The sequence below is a fragment of the Bubalus kerabau genome, chromosome 17 (assembly GCF_029407905.1).
Source record: "Bubalus kerabau isolate K-KA32 ecotype Philippines breed swamp buffalo chromosome 17, PCC_UOA_SB_1v2, whole genome shotgun sequence".
In the NCBI taxonomy this organism is placed as follows: domain Eukaryota; kingdom Metazoa; phylum Chordata; class Mammalia; order Artiodactyla; family Bovidae; genus Bubalus; species Bubalus kerabau.
Window position 1 is genome coordinate 63,301,314 of NC_073640.1, and position 22,879 is coordinate 63,324,192.

General features: G+C 41.8%; 1 long non-coding RNA gene and 1 pseudogene across 2 annotated transcripts; both read right to left on the reverse strand.

Annotated features, from left to right (window-relative positions):
* Positions 1–4,455: 4,455 nt before the first annotated feature.
* Positions 4,456–17,948, reverse strand: LOC129631918 (uncharacterized). 2 transcript variants are annotated; one of them, XR_008704228.1, is made up of 4 exons: positions 17,350–17,948; positions 16,216–16,299; positions 10,866–10,987; positions 4,456–6,467 (listed from the first exon to the last, which is right to left on the reverse strand). It is a non-coding gene; the product is annotated as an uncharacterized LOC129631918 (long non-coding RNA). The 2 variants fall into 2 exon arrangements; XR_008704227.1 differs by lacking the exon at positions 10,866–10,987 and having other exon boundaries at positions 17,350–17,923.
* Positions 17,949–17,999: 51 nt separating this feature from the next.
* Positions 18,000–19,325, reverse strand: LOC129631917 (bolA-like protein 3; annotated as a pseudogene).
* Positions 19,326–22,879: the final 3,554 nt, after the last annotated feature.

Below are 22,879 nucleotides of genomic sequence, written 5' to 3' on the forward strand. Positions count from 1 at the left end.
TTTTTCTTTTGATGAGAACTGCATTATTCTTTCGGAGAAGGCGATGGCACCCCACTCCATTACTCTTGTCTGGAAAATCCCATGGATGGAGGGGCCTTGTGGGCTGCAGTCCATGGGGTCGCTAGGAGTCGGACACGACTGAGCGACTTCACTTCATTTTTTCACTTTCATTCATTGGAGAAGGAAATGGCAACCCACTCCAGTGTTCTTGCCTGGAGAATCCCAGGGATGGGGGAGCCTGGTGGGCTGCGTCTATGGGGTCGCACACAGTCGGACAGGACTGAAGCGACTTAGCAGCAGCGTTATTCTTTAAAATACTCTATTCTGTACTTTGGAGGAAGTGCTTAGTCGCGAAGCTGTGTCAGATTCTTTGCGACCCCATGGACCATAGCCTGCCAGGCTCCTCTGTCCGTGGGACTCTCCAGGCAAGAATACTTGAGTGGGTTGCCATGCCCTCCTCCAGGGGATCTTCCCAACGAGGGATCAAACCCATGTCTTGTGCATTGCAGGCGAATTCTTTACTGTCTGAGCCACCAGGGAAGCCTAACTGTTAAGTATCTTTCCCAAAAACTTGTTTAGGAAATTACACTAAATAATATTCACAATGTAATTTCAAGTTGATTATATGTTCAGTGTGAACATAATTAGAATCTTTCACTTGCTATTTGCAAGTTCTAATATATTTTAGGTCTTTATTTTCTAAAGCTATGACAAATCTCTACAGCATATTAAAAAGGAGAGACATTACTTTGCCCATAAAGGTCTGTATAGTAAAGCTATGGGCCAGTAGTCATGTATGGATATGAGAGCTGGACCATAAAGAAGGCTGAGTGGTAAACAATTGATGCTTTTGAATCGTGGTATTGGAGAACACTCTTGAGAGTCCCTTGGACTGCAAGGAGATCAAACCAATCAATCCTAAAGGAGATCAATCCTGAATATTCACTGGAAGGGTTGATGTTGAAGCTGAAGCTCCAATACTTTGGTCACCTGATATGAAGAGTCAACTCTTAGAAAAGACCCCAATGCTGGGAAAGATTGAAAGCTGAAGAAGGGGACGATAGAGAATGAGATGCTTGAATGGTGTCATCAACTCAACGGACATGAGTGAGCAAGCTCTGCGAGATGGTGAAGGACAGGGAAGCCTGGCATGCTGCAGTCCATGGAGCTGCAAAGAGTCGGACATGCCTGTGCAACTGAACAACAACGTTCTATCAAATGTGGATAACAAAGTCTGAAAAATACACTCTTCTGAATATTTGGGATTTATGGATAAACTCCATACGCCCATCATCATGGGATCTAATCAACATTTTCAGAACTTTCAAAAATGGCAGATTACATGTTATTTTCAAAAACACATGTCAAAATATATCAGTCTTAGCAATATCTTCTTAGATGCACTTCTAGTAGCCAACTTCCACACTTAACGTTTGTTTCAGAGCAGGCTGTTTGATTCAAAATATTATAGGCATTCTTTTCATTATTCACTTCAGTTCAGTTGCTCAGTTGTGTCCGATTCTTTGCGACCCCATGAACTGCAGCACGCCAGGCCTCCCTGTCCATCACCAACTCCCGGAGTTCACTCAAACTCATATCCATCAAGTCAGTGATGCCATCCAGCCATCTCATCCTCTATCGTCCCCTTCTCCTCCTGCCCCCAATGCCTCCCAGCATCAGAGTCTTTTCCAGTGAGTCAACTCTTTGCATGAGGTTGCCAAAGTATTGGAGTTTCAGCTTTAGCATCAGTCCTTCCAATGAACACCAAGGACTGATCTCCTTTAGAATGGACGGTTGGATCTCCTTGCAGTCCAAGGGACTCTCAAGAGTCATTTCCAACACTACAGTTCAAAAGCATCAATTCTTCAGCGCTCAGCTTTCTTCACAGTCCAACTCTCACATCCATACATGACCACAGGAAAAACTATAGCCTTGCCTAGATAGACCTTTGTTGGCAAAGTAATGTCTCTGCCTTTTAATATGCTATATAGGTCGGTCATAACTTTCCTTCCAAGGGGTAAGGGTCTTTTAATTTCTTGGCTGCAATCACCATCTGCAGTGATTTTGGAGCCCCCAAAAATAAAGTCTGACACTGTTTCCACTGTTTCCCCATCTATTTCCCATGAAGTGATGGGACAGGATGCCATGATCTTCGTTTTCTGAATGTTGAGCTTTAAGCCAACTTTTTCACTCTCCTCTTTCACTTTCATCAAGAGGCTCTTTAGCTCCTCTTCACTTTCTGCCATAGGGTGGTATCATCTGCATACCTGAGGTTATTGATATTTCTTCCAGCAATCTTGATTCCAGCTTGTGCTTCTTCCAGCCCAGCATTTCTCATGATGTACTCTGCATATAAGTTAAATAAGCAGGGTGACAATATACACCCTTGATGTACTCCTTTTCCTATTTGGAACCAATCTGTTGTTCCACGTCCAGTTCTAACTGTTGCTTCCTGACCTGCATACAGGTTTCTCAAGAGGCAGGTCAGGTGGTCTGGTATGCCCTTCTCTTTCAGAATTTTCCACAGTTTTTTGTGATCCACACAGTCAAAGGCTTTGGCATAGTCAATAAAGCAGAAATAGATGTTTTTCTGGAACTCTCTTGCTTTTTCCATGATCCAGCGGATGTTGGCAATTTGATCTCTGGTTCCTCTGCCTTTTCTAAAACTAGCTGGAACATCTGGAAATACACGGTTCACATAATGCTGAAGCCTGGCTTGGAGAATTTTGAGCATTACTTTACTAGCATGTGAGATTAATGCAATTGTGCAGTAGTTTGAGCATTCTTTGGCATTGCCTTTCTTTGGGCTTCCCTGGTGCCTCAGACGGTAAAGCGTCTGTCTGCAATGTGGGAGACCCGGGTTTGATTCCTGGGTCGGGAAGTTCCCCTGGAGAAGGAAATGGCAATCCACTCCAGCACTCTTGCCTGGAAAATCCCATGGATGGAGGAGCCTGATAGGCTACAGTCCATGGGGTCGCAAAGAGTCAGACACGACTGAGCTACTAGCTACTACTTCTTTGGGACTGGAATGAAAACTAAGCTTTTCCAGTCCTGTGGCCACTGCTGAGTTTTCCAAATTTGTTGGCATAGCGTGATTAGAAGCTCCCATCACTATGACTTGGCACCTGGGATCCATATCCAGTCCATCCCAAAGAGTCATAAACTGAGCTTTCATCATTGCTAGGCTTCATGGTCAGAAACTGAACATTCTCATGATCAGGTGCCTCAAGTCCTAATGCCTGAACTCAACATAAAGGTTTTCCCACACTCATTGCCTTTTGGAGGTGTTGTTCCAGTATGTTTCCCAACTTGTGATCTTTGGGTGAAAGCCTTGCCACACACTTTACATCTGTGTGCTTTCTCTTCAAGATAAATATTCTGCCATCTAGTGATAAGTGAACAATAACATGAAGCTTTGCCATATTCACTGCAATTTAAATCATGAAGTATTTGGTAAGTCTAAGGCACAACCTAAAAGCTATTCAAAATTCAGTTCATTCGTACTGTTTGGTGCAGTACATACAACTTGATTACTGGTGCAAGAGGGACCAGTGAGGAAAGGTTGCTCGCATTCCTGAACTGGTGATGAACTTTTTGAGAATGAGTAGATATTCAACGGCCTGACCACATTCAATATCATCTGAGCTCGATCCAGTGTGAATATTCCCATGAAGCATAAGAAACCACTGCCAAAAGCACTGCAACCTCTATATTTTCAAGGGCTGTCACCTCTGTACATCATCTGATGGCAAGTTAGGCTTGAAAGTACACTGAAGAATTTACCAAACTCATTACATTTCTAATGTTTCTTTCCAATATGGATCATAAGGTATGCATTCAGACTAAGTACTCTGAGACACTCACTACATTTGTAATGTTCCACTCTTCTATGAATTATCTGATCGTGAGGCTTCCACACACAAAAGTTTTGCCACTCATGACATTTGTATAATTTCTTTTGAACTCTCACAGTTAAAGATCAACATATATCACACTTGGATGATGTCTCTCATTTGTGGATTTTCTGATGTTTAGTGAGGTTTGAGACCTGAGTAAAGGCTCTTTTAACACTCAAGACATCTGAAAGGTCTCTCTACAAAATGTACTCTCTGATGACTTGTAAGGTGTGATTTTAGACTGAAACACATGCCACACATTACATTTGTAAGGTTCCTCTCCTGTATGTATTCTCCAATGAAGCTGAAGATGTGCTTTTTGACTAAAGGCTTTTCCACACTTGTTACATTTGTAAGGTTTCTCTCCAGTATGAATTCTTTGATGCTTTGCAAGGGTTGCCTTTTTGCTAAAGTCCTTCTCACATTGATTACATTTGTAGGGTTTCTCTCCCATAGAGATTTGAAAGGTTGTTGCTGACTGAAAAAACACCAGGATTCTTGGCCTCTGGAGGAGAAAAATTCAATCTGGGGCCAGACACGAGGCTTGATCGCTCAGAGATTTGTGTAATAAAGTTTTATTCAAGTATAAAGGAGATAGAGAAAGCCTCTGACATAGGCATCAGAAGGGGACAGAAAGAGTACCCCCCCTGCTAGTCTTCAGGTGGATGTTATATAGTCATTCGCAGTCTGTTCAGAGAAGGTGATGGCACCCCACTCCAGTACTCTTGCCTGGAAAATCCCATGGACAGCATAGCCGGGTGGGCTGCAGTCCATGGAGTCGCGAAGAGTCGGACACGACTGAGCGACTTCACTTTCACTTTTCACTGATGTATTTTGGGATAATCTTGGCATCAGACAATTCATCCTGGGCCATAAAATGATTGACTTGAATCTTGTAGAAGGGCAGATTACCATACATTAGTTTTGTTTACATAAATTAGGGGAACAATATCTGAGTATAACATACTGGTTTATTAAGCAGATTCTGAGCCATTAGATGGAACCGACTTGAAGATGGAGTTTGGGGTAAATGCATGGTACATTAACATAGCTTAAGACAAACATTTGCATAAGAAAAATGCATTGGTTAACTCAAGGTTTGAGAATAGTTAACTTCAGGTGAAACCAGGTGTCATTATGGCAACGCAGTATTTTAAGAGAAACCTCCATTTAAATTTATAAAGAGAAAGAAAAAAATATCACTAGTTTGTTTCCTCCTGCTGCTTAAGAGAGATAAAAATGCCTGACACTTGCAGCCTATTTCCTCCATTTGGAGACCCCTTGCCTTCCTGCCTGTTATCCTCTCAGATTCTCTGATGAATTAAAAGGTGTGAACTCTAACTAAACAGCTTACCACAAAAATACATTTATAACCTTCTCCCACTTTTCTTCGCTTCTATCTACTATGAACTCTCTGTTGATCTGTGAGGTTTGGTTTTCAACTAAAGACACTGCCACATACATCACATTTATATAATTTACATTCTATATGAATTATCTGGTGCCTAGAGAGATTTGCTACAGTATGCTTGCCTGGAAAATCCCATGGATGGAGGAGCCTGGTGGGCTGCAGTCCATGGGGTCGCTAAGAGTTGGACACGACTGAGCAACTTCACTTTCACTTTTCACTTTCATGCATTGGAAAAGGACATGGCAACCCACTCCAGTGTTCTTGCCTGGAGAATCCCAGGGACAGGAGAGCCTGGTGGGCTGCCGTCTATGGGGTCACAGAGAGTCAAACACGACTGAAGTGACTTAGCAGCAGCAGCAGAGAGATTTGAGGAGCGATTAAAGCTTCTGCCACACTCATTACATTTGAAAGGTTTCTCTCCGGTATGAATTCTTTGATTATTTGCAAGGGTTGTTCTATGACTGAAGACCTTGCCACATTCATCACATTTGTAAAGTTTCTCTTCCTTATGAATTCTCTGATGAACTGCAAGGTGTAAATTTGTACTGAAGACCTTGACACATATGTCACACTTATGTAATATCTCATCTGAATAAATTATCTGATGATTCCTGAGAGCTGAGACATGACTAAAGGTTTTCCTACACTCAATATACTTGGAAGCTCTTTCCCGGTATGCTGTTGGATCTTGTGTCAGTAATAAAGGATGCAAAAAATCATTCCCAAATATATTAGAAAGGTTAGTTTGGACACCAGGAGGTATTCCTTGAAGTGGTGAAGGTAACAAACTACTGTTGACAGACCTCGTAACTTCATTACATTCAGAAATTATCCCATCAGTTTGAAATATCTGCAATTTATCCTGCAGGTTTAATCCAAGCCTATTTACAAAGGGCTTGATTTCCACATCCCTTCTTCACTGTTGACCTCTGCCATCAGTGAGAATTCCATCATGAGTTATAGGCGTTCCTTTGTTATTTCTTCCACCACTTCTCCAACAACACTCAAAGTCATACATGTCTTCCTGGAGTTCCCTGAGGTAAAGATGTTTGATTTCATGACTTTTAGGTCTTCCCAAGATCACTGTTTGGAATACTTCTCCTGTATCACTGTCTGCTTTGAGTTGTAATTGGTTGACCACATGTATCAGATAGATAGATCTATAAGACATAAAGAATCTATTCACTAAAATTTGTCAATAAGTGTCTCAGTGTCTATTACACCAAAAGTAATACATCTATCACAGTTATAAAACTTTTCCCAACTATGTAATATTTTTCATTTTCGAAAAATTTTGAAACTTTCCAAATATGATCTTAAAATTCTGAGAAACACTAGAGCAATAAACTTGTTTATTAAAAATAAGAGTTGTAAAAGATAATTCAAATTGATTTTAGGGAAGAATACTTGCAAACAGCCTATGACAAAAACACATATACTAGAAAAACATGTCAGCTCACACAAAAACACTATTTTTGCACCATGACTTCCATGCATGTACCAATTAACAGTAAACATACTGCAGTCTCATAATTGAGGAGAAAAATGTATTCTACTATAGATATATTCTCCACACTTACTGTACACAAATAAATGCTAATGAACACACAATATATTGTAATGCTAAAGAACCCAAAATGAGTTTATCTAATAATATGTTGCTATTTAGATCTGTAATATATATACCATAGAGAAAAAAATTCAATACTACAGTTTTTATGAAACAAAATATCTTTCTAAATATGTCCTACAAGATAACATACCCATAATAGGCATTTTGCAACATTAACAAGTAAAAATATATATATAGAAATAATGAAAGACTTCAAAGCAATTACAAGATACAATATCAACATGCAAACCCAATTGGGTTTCTAAACTTTAAAAATGAACAATCAAAGTAATTCAACTGACAAGAAAATTAAAAAAGAATACTTCATCATAACATTATACAAGAAGGGAAGAATTTTTATACTGCAAACTAATGACTTCTGCAAAATATTAGAGAAGACACAAATAAATGTAACACCCCATGCTTCACAGATATTGTGAAGCTGATATTGTCAAGATGTCAGGACTAGTCAAAGTTAACAAAAGATTCAAAACAATCCTTAGTGAAATCCAAACTCTGCTTTTCTTAAGAAACAGATGAATCAATCCTACAATTCCTATGGAATCACAGAAGACAATGAACAGCAAAAACAAACTAGAAAGCAAAGTCAGACATCTCATATTTCTTTATTTCAAAACTGAATCCAACACTACACTAATCAAAGCAGTATGGTACCAATATAAAGACAGACACCTGAGGAACACAACAGATTCAGAAAAATACTTTTTTGTGTAAGGTCACATGATGTTCCACAATAGTGTCCAGACCAAATAATGGGGCAAGGGCAATCTATGGAACAAAGGTGCTGTGAAAACTGGATATTCACATATAGAATTTAGTGGGAGCATTATTATACACTATACACAAAAATTAACTCAAAATGCTTCAAAGACCTAAACTTCAGTCGCTAGTGTATAAAGCTCCTATAAGTAAATGAACAAAAAATGATTCTTGACAGTGGACTCACCAATGATTTATCAGATACAACAACAAAAGCTCATGCCAACAAAATTAAAAGATAAATTGGACACATCCTAATTATCAAGTATTGTGCACTAATCCATCCTCAGCAGAGTGAAAAACAATGTACACTATAATACAAAATATTTGCCAAGCATATATTCAATAATAGCTTCACATCAAGAATACATAAAGAACTCTAAAAAGTACTGATCACCAATTCCACCATAGGGGTGGGGGAGCTTTCTTAACCAACCATCCCACATATTGCAAATAAAACACAAAGAGTAACATAAAATAGAAACTTAATGATAAAAATAAAAAGACATTCATTTATAATGCATAAAAATATAAAAAAAGGAAAGTAGCAACGCCTTGAAAAAAAACAAATGATGGTTTATCACTAAAGTTATCACGCTGCTACATAAGCTCTGTCATTAAGTTACTACAAAATTAAATGTGGAGGCAGAATGATCAATAGCACCCAGGTGACAAGCATGCAGCATCAGCAACAGTTTAGTCAACAGCCTCACAAATATGAGGGTGTGAACCTGGACAATACCCTTGTCAGGAGAAGTTCCTACACCTCTTGGTGAGGCTCAGAGGGCATGGTGATAGTACACGTGAACAACACTATCACAGTGCCCTTCACGCAGGCTTTTCTGACATCACTCAAAGCCAGAAAAAGATGTACAGGTCAAGGTCTTCAGATGCTTTCTCATATCACAGAACACGCTGACCACTATACTTAGTAGCTTCAAGTGGTAATTCTGTATGCAGCAGGAAAATATTACAACCAATAAGGGAAAGTATTCTCCTTTAAAAATTTTCTCTTACCCAGTAAACCCACACCACAGAGAGTCCATGAGGAGCTGCCCCTTAAACACAGGCAGACTACCACAGCAAAGAAACTGGACATGACTTCAGACTCTAGAACCACATACTTCAAAATCAAATTTAAAAGGAAAAATTACACAAACTAAGGAGAAAGCAAAGTCAGGAAGAGTCTACACTCCCAGACTAGATAGACCAGTACAAGAGCGGAAAACTACAAAATGTGGGGGTCTCATATCATAAGACCTTGAGATGCGACTATTTGGTCCACCCAGAGATGCCGATCTAAGAGCCTGAAAGATTTACACATTTTCCCTTTGCTGGACTGCTGTCCTTATAGTTTTCCTAAGTAAGAGGCACAGAAGATCCAATCCACTAGGCTATTCCACACATTCTGACATGTATGGCAGCAAAAGGAGAACAGCAGAAATGGCTGAGGGATCTCAAGAGGCAGACAGGGACTGAGACAGTTCCATACAGGTTCTGAGGTGCCAGATAAAATTAAAGAGCAGCCAGTATTTTCCCATTTTCCGATTCTATCTTCCAAATATGACAACTGTGATGAAAGCAGCACAGGATCAGGGGTTAGACACTAGGGGCATCAGCTCTGATCTATATGGATTAAGAACTGTGTAGCCAATAGATCCAAGCCCACAAAGAGAAGAGGGGGCAAGACACCCCAGTAAGGCAACCCACGTCATGCTCCTCACGCTCAAGACCAACCAGCTCACAGCAGGGAGATGGCGAGTGTTGTGGATACAAACCTTGCCTTTGTGTCTGACGGAGCTGCAGCACCACTGGAGGGTGAAAGAATACATGATACATGTTGAAGGACAGGCTGAGAACTCGGGGAAAGGTTAAGCTTCCTCTGGGAGTTTAATAAACAAACTTCTCTCTGCCAAAGATCTGAGAGAGTCAATTCCTAGGTAGGTTGATAAGTCCGGGGTACCCGAGGAGGAGAAAGGGGTCTGGGGCTCTCGAGGAGGATAGATAGGGGTCTGGAATTCTCAAGAAGGAGAAAAGGACAAATGTTTTCTTCTTTAAGCCCAGAGCTGATGATTACACAACAAAACAACTCAGCTTAAACTCTGTACTAAGATTATATAACAACAATGTATCCTACTTGAGGACAGGTTTCTCCTTCTTGAGAACCTTCTGACTAATCCTGTCATCTTAAAATGTAAATTGTGGGAGTGGGCCTGGTAAGACCCTTACAACCTTGAGACATTCTTTTGACTTACTGTAATAACTAATTGAAAAAGTATATAGCTCCCTTGCTAAGACTAGTGAGGCGGGGCATTCTCCATCCCCCTTCTGATGTCTATGTCAGAAGCTTTCTCTGTCCCCTTTCATATTTTAATAAAACTCTTCTACACAAAAGCTCTTGAGTGATCAAGCCTGGTCCCTGGTCCCAAAGCTATATCTTCTTCAGAGATCACAAATATGACATCGTTCACCATAAGCTATCATCTCTATGTACCATTACAAGAGGTTTCCAACCATTTTTAATGTTGTGCTTTCCTCTCTGTCCTGAGATCTGATCTCTGTTCACACTTTTAATACATTCCTGTCCATTTGGGGGTTTGTTTTGTTTTGTTTTGCTATCTTCACACCACTCATCACAATACTAGGTTCTTTCTCTTGCTCCAATATGGAGATGATGTTTAGATCAGAAATAGAAAATCCTGCTTATCAGAACAAAGAAATGTAAAGTGCTGCGTTTTTTTCCCAAAATCACAGCTTTGTTCAGCTGAGGAGTGAGAACAGTACAGGTAGGTCTGGAAAAATATTCCACAAATTTTTTCACTGCTTTGCCTCCTTCTAAATACACAGGGAAGAATGTAATATATTTATCTAACACCCTTCCAAGAAATAGTGAGTCAAAAGTAAAGGACACAAAACAGAAAATTGGATATCTTAAAATTTGGCATTCAGTTTTATACATAATTAAGCTCTGGGAAAACCTCTGATGTAACATGAAATGGGCAAATCATTGGAAGAAAGGGTCATTTTAAATTCGTGATGCCACATCATGTCTGTGTCAACAGGGCTCTAAGATCATGCAATGAAATCAGGCCTCCCAAGAGACACATAGGGAAAATGCAAAATATTCAAGGGGAGATCCAAACGTCCAAAGAGAAGCTATCCTCACCCAGGGAGAGCAAGTTTTTCTAGGTCTCCAGCATCATGTCCCTGTACAAGGCCCTCTGAACAGGGTCCAGGCATTCCCACTTCTCCTGAGAGAATCTGATCATCCTTGAAGGTTAACCATCCCTGAAATGAGAATATATTTCACCAATGGATCATAATAAGAGTTCTTATCTTCATACAGCTGAAAAGATAATGAGAGGGGTAAGGACTGATTTGGATATGTTCTGAAAGAGTTGTGTTAAGGTATTTGGAGGGCTTCCCTGGTGGCTCAGAAGGTAAAGAAACTACCTGCAGTACCTGGCTTCAATCCCTGGGTCAGGAAGATCTCCTGGAGAAGGGAATGGCTACCCATTCCAATATTCTTGCCCAGAGAATTTCATGGACAGAGGAACTGGTGGGCTACAGTCCATGGGGTAACAAAGAATTGAACACAACTAAGCAGAGAGACTAACACACATTGTGTCCCTTAAATTCTTATGCATTTTCATAAAAGATTTCTATATCTTCCAATAAATATGTATTTTTCACTTTTTGTGACGAATTCATGAAAAATAGCTAATAACAAAAGGTTGTCTATGCAGAAGTGTCAGATACTATGTTCTACACATTGAGAGATATTCAATACCTAAATGAGTTACACTCTGAGTGGTGGCTTCAGAGATGACAAAGTCCAGCAATGGCTTTAAAGAAAAATCAAAATCATCAATTATGATAATAAGAGAAATAGCACTGACTGAAAGTGTTTGAATACTTTAAGTCAAGAAGCTAAGCAAGGACACTTATGGCTCAAAGAAATCAGGAAAATTTTTAAACATCTACATGAAACTCAAAGTACAACATTCCAGAACTTATAACATTCAATGAAGGCTATAATAAGAGAAGTCTACATGGCTAAGAAACTTCTCAGGTGGTTCAGTGGTAAACAACATGCTTGCCAATGCAGGAGACCCAGGAGATTCAGGTTTGATCCCTGGGTTGGGAAGATCCCTGGAGAAGGAAATGACGACTCACTTAAGTATTCTTTCTTGGGAAATCCCATGAAGAGAAGAGCCGGATGGGCTACAGTCCATGGGATGCAAAAAGTCAGACATGACAGAGCACAAACACACGCACGTGGCTAAATGGTTACCACAAAAGGAAAAAGAAGTCCAATCAGGAAACTATTTTTACATCTCAAGGAAGGAGAAAGAGAACAAACTAAATTCAGCTTTGACAGAACAAAAAAGTTAAATAAGAAAGATTCAGATCCTGCAAACCCACTCCTGGGCATTTATCTGAAGAAAACCATAATTCAAAACAACAGTGCATCCTAATGTTCACTGCAGCACTATTTACAATAGGCAAGGCATGGAAACAATCTAAATGCCCAGCAACAGAGGAATGGATAAAGAAGACGTGGTACATATATACAAGAATATCAGTTGTGTCCAACTCTTTGCGATCCCATGGACTATACAGTCCATGAAATTTTCCAGGCCAGAATACTGGAGTGCGTAGCCTTTCCCTTCTCCAGGGGATCTTCCCAACCCAGGGATCAAACCCAAGTCTCCTGCATTGCAGGTAAATTCTTTACCAACTGAGCTATCAGGGAAGCCCAAATGAAATATTAACTCCTGCATTAAACAAAAAAGAAAGAAAGAATGCCATTTGCAGCTACATGCATGGAACTAGAGATTATCACGTTATGACCAACCTAGACAGCATACTGAAAAGCAGAGACATTACTTTGCCAACAAAGGTCCGTCTAATCAAGGCTATGGTTTTTCCAGTGGTCATGTATGGAAGTGAGAGTTGGACCATAAAGAAAGCTGAGGGCTGAAGAATTGATGCTTTTGAATGGTAGTGTTGGAGAAGACTCTTGAGAGTCCCTTGGACTGCACAGAGATCCAACCAGTCCATCTTAAAGGAGATCAGACCTGGGTGTTCATTGGAAGGACTGATGTTGAAGCTGAAACTCCAATACTTTGGCCACCTGATGCAAAGAGCTGACTCACTGGAAAAGACCTTGATGTTGGGAAAGATTGAGGGCAGGGGAAAGGGATGACAGAGGATGGATGGTTGGATGGCATCATCGACTCGATGGACATGGCTTTGGGTGGAGTCCAGGAGTTGGTAATGGACAGGGAGGACTAGCATGCTTCGGTTCATGGGGTCCCGAAGAGTTGGACACGACTGAGCAACTGAACTGACTGAGAGATTATCATACTAAGTGAATAAACCAGACAGAGAAAGACAAATTATCACTTGTGTGTGAAATTAAAATAAAAAAAGATCCAATTGAACTTATGAAAACACAAACAGACTGAGAGACATGGAAAACAAACACAGAGGTGACCAAAGTACAAGGTGGGAGGGATAAATCAGGATTTGGGATTAATACAGACACACTCCTAGGTATAAAACAGATACCCAACAAGGACCTACTACACAGCACAGGGAACTATACTTCATAGTTTGTAATAGCTTATAAGGTAAAGGATGTGTCAAAGAATATATATAAATAAAACTGAATCACTTTGCTCTATACCCAAAATTAACTGAACATTGTAAATCAACATACTTCAATAAAAAATTTCTAAGTAATAATACCTACAAATTACATATACATATCATAAAATAAACAGGTAAATTTGTAGAAACATACTGCTACTGCTACTGCTAAGTCACTTCAGTCGGGTCCGACTCTGTGTGATCCCATAGACGGCAGCCCACCAGGCTCCCCCGTCCCTGGGATTCTCCAGGCAAGAACACTGGAGTGGGTTGCCATTTCCTTCTCCAATGCATGAAAGTGAAAAGTGAAAGTGAAGTCGCTCAGTCGTGTCCGAACCTCAGCGACCTCCTTGGACTGCAGCCTTCCAGGCTCCTCTGTCCATGGGATTTTCCAGGCAAGAGTACTGGAGTGGGGTGCCATTGCCTTCTCCGAGAAACATACTATCTAATCCTTAATCATGAAGCAAATAAAAATGTGAACCAAATTATAACTAGAAAGATTCAAGCAGTAATTAAAATCCTCAAACTAAGAAAAACCTAGGATCAGATGCCATCTGTGAAATTATACTAAACCTTTACAAAAGAAGTACCTCTAATCCTGCCAAAAATATTACAAAGAGTTGAAGATGCAACGCTGACAAACTCACTGAATAGAGCCAACATGATTCTGAAACTGACCCAAAAAAGATCAAAGAACAAAAAAATAAAATCCAATACTCCCTGATGAATATTGATGCAAAATCCTTAACAAAACACCAGCAAATCAACTTCAACACCACATTAAAAAGATCTGAATTCATGACCAAGTGAATTTTATTCATATAAGGCAAAGAGGACTCAACAAACAAAAATCAACTTATACGTACATTAACAGAATAAAGGGAAAAAACAACAGATGACCACCTCAATTGATACAGAAAAAAAGCATCTTACAAAATTCAACAACCTTTAAATATATATATACAAACTAGAAAAGATAAAGTATCTCAAAGTAAAATATACCCTGTATGAAAAGAGCACACCTAACATTGTTCTCAATGGTGAAAGACTGAAAACTTTTCCTCTGAGATCAGGAAGAAGGGAAGGACGTGCACTCTGCACCACTGTTCAACAAAGGACTGAAACCCCTAACCAGAGCAATTAGACAAGAAAAAGAAATCAAAGCTTCCCAAAGTGAAAAATTAGAAAGTTGCCTTCTTTCCTAGAGGACAAGGTCTTTTATGTATAAATTGTAAAGACTCCACACAGACACAAAAAAACCCCTGCCACATCAAATAACAATTTTAGCAAACTATCAGGATACAAAAGTCAACATGCAAATCAGTTGCATTTCTATACACAATGAACGATGTCAAAAGAAAATCACATAACAATTTTATTTACTATTGTATTAAAAATGGATGAAATATTTAGGAATAATTCACCAAGGAGGTGAAACATATACACTGAAAACTACTTAACCACTTCTAAAAGAAATCCAAAATAAACAAATAAATCTAGTAGCCATGGACTGGAAATCTCAGTACTCTTTAAATTTGCAAGTTACCCAAAGTGTTCCACAGATCTAATGAATTCATTATCAAACTTACAATAGAAATGTTTACAGAAATAGAAAAAACTTGCCAGAAGTCATAAAGAATCTCAAGGGGATCACAAACTGCAAAAATACTCTTCAATAAGTAGAAAGAAGAAAGATGAAGGCCACCCTTTTTAAAATTTCAAGCCATATCAAAATATAATCCAGATGGTGTAGTACTGGCATTAAAACGGATTTATACACCAAGGGAACAGAAGAGAATGTTCAGAAACAACCATTTGCATATATTTAAAACCTAATAAGGATGCTAAGAAAACCCAGTGGAAAAAAGACAGTTGCCATAACAAATGATGAAATTATGGGTTAAACAATGAAGAGGAAACCTCACCTGCATCAAAAGTAAAAAATTTCTGTGCCAAACCACAAAATGAACACCGTGAAAAGACAAAATCTGAAGAATGAAGGCAATGAAAGTGAATTTCCAGCTCTGAGATTTAGATTCATGTCACAGTTTCAAACAAATGATAGAATAGCACACCCTCTATCACTGATACCTGATTCTGAACTTTCCATCCCATTTCCAATCAAGATTTTGAAGTCTGTGCCTCACTCACTTAGCTTCAATTACCTTAGAACAAATTTTCCTTTTTAGGTCTACTTCCAGATTTTACCAGGTACTGTGCATGTTAATACCTGACTTCCACCCACAGCTTCTTAATCCTGATTGACAGAGCAGACTGCACATCCAGAAGAGCCCTAGGCAATCCCTGCTGCCCAACAGCACTGAGCTGCTGCTGCTGCTGCTGCTAAGTCGCTTCAGTCGTGTCCGACTGTGTGTGACCCCAAAGATGGCAGCCTACCAGGCTTCCCCGTCCCTGGGAGTCTCCAGGCAAGAACACGGGAGTGGGTTGCCATTTCCTTCTTCAATGCATGAAAGTGAAAAGTGAAAGTGAAGTCGCTCAGTTGTGCCGGACTCTAGCGACCCCATGGACTGCAGCCTACCAGGCTCCTCCGTCCATGGGATTTTCCAGGCAAAAGTACTGGAGTGGGGTGCCACTGCCTTCTCCAACAGCACTGAGACCCCTTCTCAAACCTGTGGGTGTGAAGCCCTGCCCAGGATGGTGCCCTCCACACAAGGTCCAGGCCACTGGGTCATGGGGTGATGGGATCTAAGTGGAGACGACAGGCCCTGAGGGAAGTTCCCTGGTGAGTGTGCATGTACAGGCGTCAGGAAGGATACTTCAGAGTCACAGATGATTAGTAAGTCCAAAGAAGGGCATTTCAGGAAGGATAGACTGAGAATCAACTGAGAATATGATTTTACCTGAGAACGAGGCATTCCTGTTGCCTTTCCTTTCTTCCTCTTTCCAGCTTCTTCCTCAGACAATGTAAGTTTTTAGAAGTTGATCTGGCAAGTGGAAAACAGGCTGCTTAAGGCTTAGAATCAACATCCCCCTCTTCGTTTGCCACAACCACAAAAACAGGAAGACCTCACTCTGTGGAACAGTCCTTTGGTGTCCACTGCCTCCGGGGGGGATGCTGTTTCTGCCCTCCTATTTCTTTTCTCACACCTGTCCTGCCCACCTCTGCAACTTGTTCTCCTCTTGCTGCTCTTCTCCCCACCCCCACCCTTCTAATTGTCCTAAATATCTATACATCTGTCTCTTTCTTTCTCCAACTCTGTTCCCTCTCTGCCTTCTAGTCACACCCCTTCTCTCCCTGTTACACTCCCACTCTGGGGCACTCCAGGTCTCTAGGCTTATTTCCTCCTCTTCTCTTCTGCTACTGCTGCTAAGTCACTTCAGTTGTGTCCGACTCTGTGCAACCCCATAGATGGCAGCCCACCAGGCTCCCCCGTCCCTGGGATTCTCCAGGCAAGAACACTGGAGTGGGTTGCCATGTCCTTCTCCAATGCATGGAAGTGAAAAGTGAAAGTGAAGTCGCTCAGTCGTGTCTGACTCTTAGCGACCCCATGGACTGCAGCCTACCAGGCTCCTCCGTTCATGGGATTTTCCAGGCAAGAGTACTGGAGTGGGGTGGCACTGTCAACACCTATCCCTTTTCTCTCCTAGGATCACCCCTTGTCAGCCCTCTAACCGCAGACGCAGGGCCCCTGTCTCGTTGTCTCCAACTCCTGGAGATCTCACGCCGTGGTCCATTTCTCTTTCACCCACCCGCTACTTTAAGGGCGAAATCTATTTCATGTTACCATCCCTTTGCAAGTGCCTCAGCCATCCTGGGCGACCCCGTCGGTTCTCTCATTGTTTTCCCACTTCTGACTTTGCCTTTCCCTCTCAGTCACTGCTTCTTCTGATGCCCCTCGCCCACGTATCTACAGAAATGATGAGTAAATGAAACGCCCGCCTATCAAAAGAGCACATTTTCCAACGAGACGGACTCGTGACGGAAAAACGCTGGGTGTCACACGTCCAGCCCAGGGGTGAGGAAAAGGACTGACCAGGAAGGGAGGCCTGCGGGGCAGAACGATCGGCCTGAGGAGACGCGAAGGCAGAGAGGCTGGGAGCGAGGGGGTCTCAGGGGTCGGACGGGCTCTCCGGAATCCCAGGACGGGGGAAAGGAATCGGCTTCTCCGGGAGCGGGGCTGTCGACGCGACCTCCAGGGGCCGACAGGGTGAGGCGGTGGAGGTGGGCGTGCCTGAATACACCTCGCTCCCGGGGACTTTACAAGGCACAGGCGCAGGTACTAATGGTTAAGTTTTAAGCAGGAAAATATCCCGGAAGGCGGCGTCTCCGGGGCCGAAGGCGAAAACCAAACGGCAAGGACAAGCCTCACAGCGATTTCGAATACTCGACCTAAACGGCGGCCTCTGGGTTTATTTGGGGCGGAGTTCGGGGTATTGGGATATTACTGCCGCAGAACCAGCCGGACCCTGAAGATGGGCGTGGCGAGGGCAGGCGCTTAGGGTTACACTAGGAAAAAACACCGCAAGGGCCGTGCAGCGACCTTCTCTCTCGGCTTTCCGCTTCCTCAGGAAACTGCGCACGCGCGGAAAACGAGGCGGAACTTCCGGGTCGGGGGCTGGGCGGATCGCTGCAGGCGAGGGGCGGGGCGAGGAGCGTCCGGGTCTGCAGGGCGAGAGTAAGGCGGGGCAACGGGTAGGGAGGTGCTTAACAGTCCTGTCATGCCTCATAAATTACATGGTTTTTTTTTTAATCTGTTGCCTTTAACATCTATATAGATAGCATATTCTTCTATAATTACGATATGGAAATGTCTATGACCAAATAAACTTTTTGTCATATGTTGAGGAAAGAACGGTGGTAGTAGTGAAAGTCGCTCGGTGGCATCCGACTCTGCGACCCCATGGTCTATACAGTCCATGGAATTCTCCAGGCCAAAATACTGGAGTGGGTAGTATTTCCTTTCTGCGTGGCATCTTCCCAAACCAGGGATCTAACCCAGGTCTCCCGCATTGCAGGCGGATTCTTTACCACCTGAGCCACAAGGGAAGCCCTGTTAGTAAGATTCATCCAGTGTTTTAGCAACATCTAAGCAGCCACGGTATGGTCAGTGTTGGGGACAGACTTAAAAATCTGCAATCCGTGCATACCTTTGATTTCTTCTTTTAGAGCCTGTTGGCTGCTGGACAGTTCTCTTCTCCTTAAATTCTTCCCATTTAATTTGAATTTTATACATTCCCCCACAGCCTCCTGGAAATTTTGAGGATTTGGGTCACTTTGCGCTCCCCCTCCGGATGCGAGGAAAACATGCACTGGGCGCAGTGGAGAAGAGGAAGCTGCCGGGTTCCGCGGACCAGAGGCACTGCTGTGGCGGGGCTCCCCGTCGCCATGCCCGCAGAGGCGGCCGGTCTTCCCAGGTCGCTGTGTCACCCCGTTACACTTATAAGGCAAAAGCTTATAACTTTGTAGACCAGTATGTTGGAAACTAGGATCTTTCCTCCTAACAAGTAGAAAAATTTCAATAAAGATTTTATTTTCCTTTTTAAAATTTTTTGAAATGACGAAAGTATGACAACACATTTACATGAGGCTTTGAAAATAGTTAGAGACAGTTCCACTATATATTACAATTTTTTAAGTAGACAAATTAAGATTTTTAGTTGGAATTTCAATATTAAACCCTCAAAAATTAATAGAATGGACAGGAAAGTAGGATATACTAGACCTGAAAAGAACTGTGAACCAATTGAATATAATTAAGATTTATACAATTTTCACACAACAGCAGGATACAAATTTTATTCAAGTTCCCATAGACTATTAACCAGGAGACACAGGGACATGATGTAAAACAAGGTGCAAAAGTTTCATGGTCTAAATAGAGTGTTGAAATCATACAGGGCCTGTTCTCTTATTACTGTGAAACTATGTGAGAAATCAATACCAAAAGGTATTTGAAAATCACATATTTTCAAGTGCAATAAATAAATAAATAAATGTTTTTGTCAGCAGGTTCTTGCCTGTCCTGCTCCTGGAAATTCAGGGGTTGGGAACCTGGGTCTCCAGAGAATTCCTGTAGGACGATAATTGGATGCAGAACATTTCCTGCCATTAGAATAATTGAACCATCTTAAGAAAACATGAAATTTTTTCTGGATTTCTCTCTGTACTGCAAACTAAAATAAGAAATACAAAACTATCCCTGGGGAAAACGTGCCATTTTACAGTGACATCCTGTATAACAACTTTTCCTCTTTGTTCTTCATTCAGCTGGAAGGCCAAACTCCACATGGCTCGGTTCCAGAGACACAAGGTCAAAACCTACAGTCTGAGACTGGAGGACTAAGGTATGTGATGGGAACTCCCGTCGGTACCTTTTTTTTTTTTTTTTTTTTTTAATTTTGAAATTGACAAAGTTTACTAACCATTGCTTTAAAAAGAGCAATTTTCATTGATCAGTTGCTAAGTTGAATCTGACTCTTTGCAACTCCATGAACTGCAGCACACCAGGCTTCCCTGTCCTTCACTATCTCCCAGGGTTTTCTCAAACTTCTGTTCATTGAGTGGGTAATGCCATCCAACCATCTCATCCTCTGTCGCCCTCTTCTCCTGCCCACAATCTTTCCCAGCATCAAAGTCTTTTCCATTGAGTCCGCTCTTTGCATCATGTGGCCAAAAAGAGCAATACATCTTTAAAAATTGATGAAAACCGCATTGTTCCTTTAGTTCACATTCTAAGCTTCTACTGCTCTCCACACAACAGGCCAATAATTGAGAGACAAGTTGCTGGGGCAGGAATAACGACTTTATTCAGAAAGTCAGTAAACCGAAAATATGGTGGACTGTACCCCCAAAACCATCTTATCCAAGTTAGAACTCAGTCCCCTTTTATACTAAAAGAGGAGGGAGTAAAGTCAAGTCGAATTCCTCTGAATCTAAGGAATCAAACAGTTAAGTAACAGAGCATAAAAGTCCATCAATCAGAGTTCCCTGAGAAACCTCAAATAACATCAAGGAATTTGAAGAGCAATGGAAGGCCATAAAAGGTCATTGTATAGGGTCACTCCTCAACCCCTCCCCCCACACAATATCAGTAATCTTATTACTACTTAAATCATTCCTGTGCTGGGGTAGAAAAAATTTAAGGCTACATAAAATATTTAAGATATAATTTCAACTGTTAAAAAGTACAAAGCTTATTTATGAGATGATGTTTTGTAATAAAACCATGGAGTTGCATATCCATGCATGCACATGTAAATACACAATTGACTGAAATGAAGAGTTGCCTCTTGACACATTTTTAAATCATTTTCTCATTATCAATTTTAGTCATATGTATTTCAGCATCTCTGGGACCATGAAAATGAATCAACTGTACTTAAGTTTGTCAATATTACATTTTTTTTAAAGCTTGTTTCTTTATTTAGGTTGTGCTGGTCTTTGTTACTTTGTGTGGCTTTTTCTAGTTGCACTGAGCGGGAGATATTCTGTAGTTGTGGTGAGTGGGCTTCTCACTGCAATGGCATCTTTTGTTACAGAGAACAGGTTGTAGGTGAACTGCAGGCACAAGGCTTCTGTAGTTGCAACACATGGGCTCTGCAGTTTTGGCTCACAGGCTCTCGAGCATGGGCTCAGTAGTTGTGGTGAATGGGCTTAGTTACTCCCGGGCATGTGGAATCTTCTCGGACCAGGGAGATCAAACCCATATCCCCTGCATTGGCGGGCACATTCTTATCCACTGTACCAACAGGGAAGTCTCAACTCTAATACTATATTAGTTAAAAAAAAAAAAAAAGTAGTATACATATGGCACCCCACTCCAGTACTCTTGCCTGGAAAATCCCATGGACGGAGGGGCCTGGTGGGCTGCAGTCCATGGGGTCGCTAGGAGTCGGACACAACTAAGCAGCTTCACTTTCACTTTTCACTTTCATGCATTGGAGAAGGAAATGGCAACCCACTCCAGTGTTCTTGCCTGGAGAATCCCAGGGACGGGGGAGCCTGGTGGGCTGCTGTCTGTGGGGTCGCACAGAGTCGGACACGACTGAAGCGACTTAGCAACAGGCAGGCAGTATACGTATAAAAAACATATATAGAGTACTTTGAGTGCAATCCCTATAAAATACTTATATTCAAAAATAATATGAAGGTATCTCTCCTGGCGCAATGGTAAAGAATCCACAGGCAAATGTGGAAGACACGGGTTCTGCTCCAGGATAATGCCACATGCCTCGGGGCAACTAAGACCAAGTGACACAACTACTGAGCCTGTGCTGTAACGCCCAAGAGCCCAAACTACTAGGCCCACGTGCTGAAACTACTGAAGCCCAAGCATCATACAGCCCATGCTCTGCAACAAGACACCACCAGAATCCCATGCACCACGACTAGAGAACAGCCCCCACTTCTGGCAACTAGAGAAAAGACCAAGCAGTGACAAAGACCCAGAACACCTAAATAAATAATTTTTCTAAAAAAATAATGATTTTTATCCTTAGTTAATTTTGGGTATGTAGTTACTAACAAAAACCAAAGTTTATGTCTTAATTCCACAATAAAACAATCAACCAAGGTTAGTAAAGTTGGGGACTTCCCTGGCAGTCCCGTGATTAAGACCTCACGCTTCCATTTCAGGAGTTTCAGGTTCAATCCATACTCAGGGAACTAAGATTCTGCAAGCTGCACCATGTGACAAAGAAGAAAAAAAAATTTCAGAGAACTTGGATTTCATAGTGAAAAATAGATGATGGAATGAAAAGCCCCCTAGCCCTGTGGTCTCTTTCTGAACTTTCCATTCCATTCCCAAACACCAAGATTTTCAAGTAGGTCCTTATTTACTTTTAAATGTACTATAAATAGTCAGGACTGATTTCCCCTTATTGGCCTCTTTTCCAGATTTTACCACATATTCTGAGTGTTAATACCTGATGTCCACGTGCAGCTTCTTTACCCTGGTTGACACAGAGCAGACAGTGCATCCAGATGGGCCCTAAGCAATCCCTGCTGCCCAACAGCACTGAGACCCCGTCTCAAACCCATGGGTGAGAAGCCCCGGTGCCCAGGGGAGCCTCCCAACAAGGGCCAGGTCACCGGGTCATGGGGAGACAGGATCTAAACGGAGACGACAGGCCCTGAGGGAAGGCCCCGGGTGAGTGTGCACATACAGGAGTCAGACAGGATACTTCAGAATCAGACACAATTAGCGAGTTCAAGTAAGGGCATTTCAGGAAGGACAGACTGAGAATCAACTGAGACTATGACCTTACCTGAGAAAGAGCCATTCCTGACTTTTTATCCCCTCTTCCATGTTTCTTCTCAGGCATCCTGCAGAGATTGATACTAAAAGTTGAAAACATGCTGTTTAATGCCTACAGTCAACATTCCCCCTTCCTGAGCTCCAACCACACATGCAGGGAAACCCTCACCATGGGGAACAGACAGTCCTCTGTGGCCAGTGTCTCAGGAGGGACTCAGGAAAGGCAACTCCCACATAGAGACCAACACGGGAGCTTTCCCACACTTTCCTTCGGATCACACTCCCCTCCGGATGAGGCCTCATGCAC